Here is a 2,614-nt window from a genome sequence, read left to right on the forward strand (position 1 = left end):
AGGAATCGCTCCTCTGCGCCTGGGATTTCGTACGGGAGCTCTGATGGCGCGGGAGTTGGGCGATTTGCAAGCTGGTTGCAGCTGTGGCGATGAGAACTATGCAATGCTTTTTCTCAGACACAAACATTTCCTTTTCACCTCCCGTTTTCCCCATGGATCACTGCACCAGTTCATAGCCCGGGGGGATCCCTCTCGCCCCCCCTGCCCCGCGGCGAGGGGCAAGCGGCCGCGGGCGATGTCCGATGGCCTCGGAGGTGGCAGAGCGGGCAGCAGGGGCTGATGGAGAGGGGGTCACGTGCAGGAAGGCGAGCGCTGCGGGCAGCATCATGGCACAGCTTGCCCATCCCTGCATCCTCGGCTGCCTTCTCCATCCTTCACCTTGCGCCAGCCCCCGGTGGTACCCGGGTCCCGTTATGGCGTGGGGCCGAGCCAGGCACGCAGCCTGTTCCCTACAACCCCTGCAAAGCAGGAGCGGAGCAGGGAGGCCGGGCAGCCCGGCTCATGCTGGCACATGGATGGAGGAGGGAGTGGATCAGTGTTGGACCTTGTCTTACCAAACTGGATGATGACACCGCACCCCGGCTTGCAGCAGCAGCTCCTCCGAGCTGCCGGTGGCAGGTGGGGCCCTGCCCCGGGTCCGGTCCCTCCTGAAGCAACAGCAGCCGGGGTTACGTCATCCCTGGGCAGCCCGAAGATGGTCGGGATGGAGCCGGGCACGCCGGGGTGGCATGGATCCAGAGGGGCCACGTGCGGGAGGAAGCGCTGTGCCAGAGCGGGGCTGCCCACGCAGCAGGGGAGGGAAAACCCACAGCGGGAGCGAGCCACTGAGGCCAGCACAGGACCGCCCGTCTCTTGCCTTCTCCTAAGGGGTGCTTTGACCAAAAAACATGAGCAGAGAGATGAGAAACCCCTGGTCGGATGAGGCAACGGGCAGGTCGCCCCCACTCCAGCGCCAGCCGGGGCAGGCGAGGCCGTTCCCAAATGTCCTGAAGTCGAGCCAAGCGCCTGGTCTTTAACTGCGCTCCCACTACGGGATGAATGTGCTTACAGTAATCCCGTGATTTACGGCTCTTTATCCTCTGCTCCTCCTCGGGAGCCGGCCCCAGTGTTACTCCTGCCTTTCCCACCCAGTTTCTCGAGGGGTTGCCGGAGTCAAAACCAAGACGAAATGTTTCACCCTAAAACACGTGAAAGGAGAAGTTTCTCAGCAGTGGCAGCATCACGTGGAGGGGACTGCCCCAGGCTCCAGCTCCTCTGGATCCATCCTTGCGGAGGGATGGATGGAGAGGGGGCGGGAGGAGCCCACCCGGAGACCTCACACCATCTCATGCTGCCTTTCTCTGCCCAAAGCCCCCAGTTTGGAAAGAAACCCCATGCATTTCCTGCAGGGAAACCTCAGGGACAGATTTATTTCCAGTGCTTTGTCCCGTGCAGAGCTGGGCACCATCCCGCTGCTGCCACGGGTGGCAGGGCACCCATCCCTCCGGCAGCCGGTCAGGGAACACACTCGGATGAGCCCCCCCGAACATTATCCCACGGGGAGCTGGTCTGAGCTCTGGCTTCTCAGCTGGTGCTTTTGGTCCAGCTGGAGCTGTGGGCTCCTTCAGGAGTTGCCAAGAGCACCAAGCCCCTCTGTGATCCCCTCCCCTGGGGGTTTCATCAGCTGGGGTGGTCATAATCCTTCAGCCCCCCAGTTCAAGGAAGAAGGGAGAGGGAGCATCACCCCAGGAGGACCACAAACCTCTGGGTAATGCCCCAGGGCAGAACCATCACACCACCTGCCCCCGCCCCGAGCTTCTCCGGGTCCCTGGCAGGCACCAGCCCAGCCACCAGCACCCTCCACCATCTGTCGGGTACCAAATGCGCTTGTCCAAAGCCAAATTGGAGCCGTGCGAGTGTCTGGGTGCAGGAAGAGGCCCTGACCCGCCAGCAATCACATTGCCCAGCCCTTGAGCAAGACCCAGCAAACCCCTAAATCCTGAAGTTCTGCTTTTGCAATGAATTGTCTAACTGTGGGCGCGATGCGTGGTACGAGCCCCATCCACAAGTGACGCACGGTGGCTCATGCTCAGAGAGCATCAAAGTTTGCCGAAGCCGGATGTTTTCCCCCCAAAAGGCGCCAGGCGTGGAAGTCGGAGATTTACAGTCCGGCAACAGCCATAAAACTTGTGTTTTAAGAGCAGTGGTTGTGAATGCCAAGCGACCCGTTATGAAATGTCCCAGCGTGTCCTCACCAGCCTGCAAGATGCGATTGCACAGCCTCAGCTCCGTGCATAAACAGCATCCCACGTTTCCTCCGGTCCCCGGTCCCCTCCGCGACGTTAGCGCATCGTCTTTTGCAACAGAAGATCAGATTTATCCGACGCTCCTCCGCATGTAGTGAACAGGAGGGAAACTGGAAATTTTGGTGATGAAAGCGTTGCATGGAGTGGGGCGGGGGGGCAGCAGCTGGAAAGGCTGCTAGGAAGCCCAGCGAAAGCTCAGAGCATGCACTGCTGAGCCTGGAACGATGTAAATAAACTTTTGGCCTTCTCTCCCCCTCTAGACCCGAGGTGGTTGGCAGGGAGCACGGCGGGGGGCGTGGCAGGATGTTTCTGTCCACCCCCCCGGCTCC

This window comes from Egretta garzetta, unplaced genomic scaffold, assembly GCF_000687185.1.
Source record: "Egretta garzetta isolate BGI_Z169 unplaced genomic scaffold, ASM68718v1 scaffold392, whole genome shotgun sequence".
Lineage (NCBI taxonomy): Eukaryota > Metazoa > Chordata > Aves > Pelecaniformes > Ardeidae > Egretta > Egretta garzetta.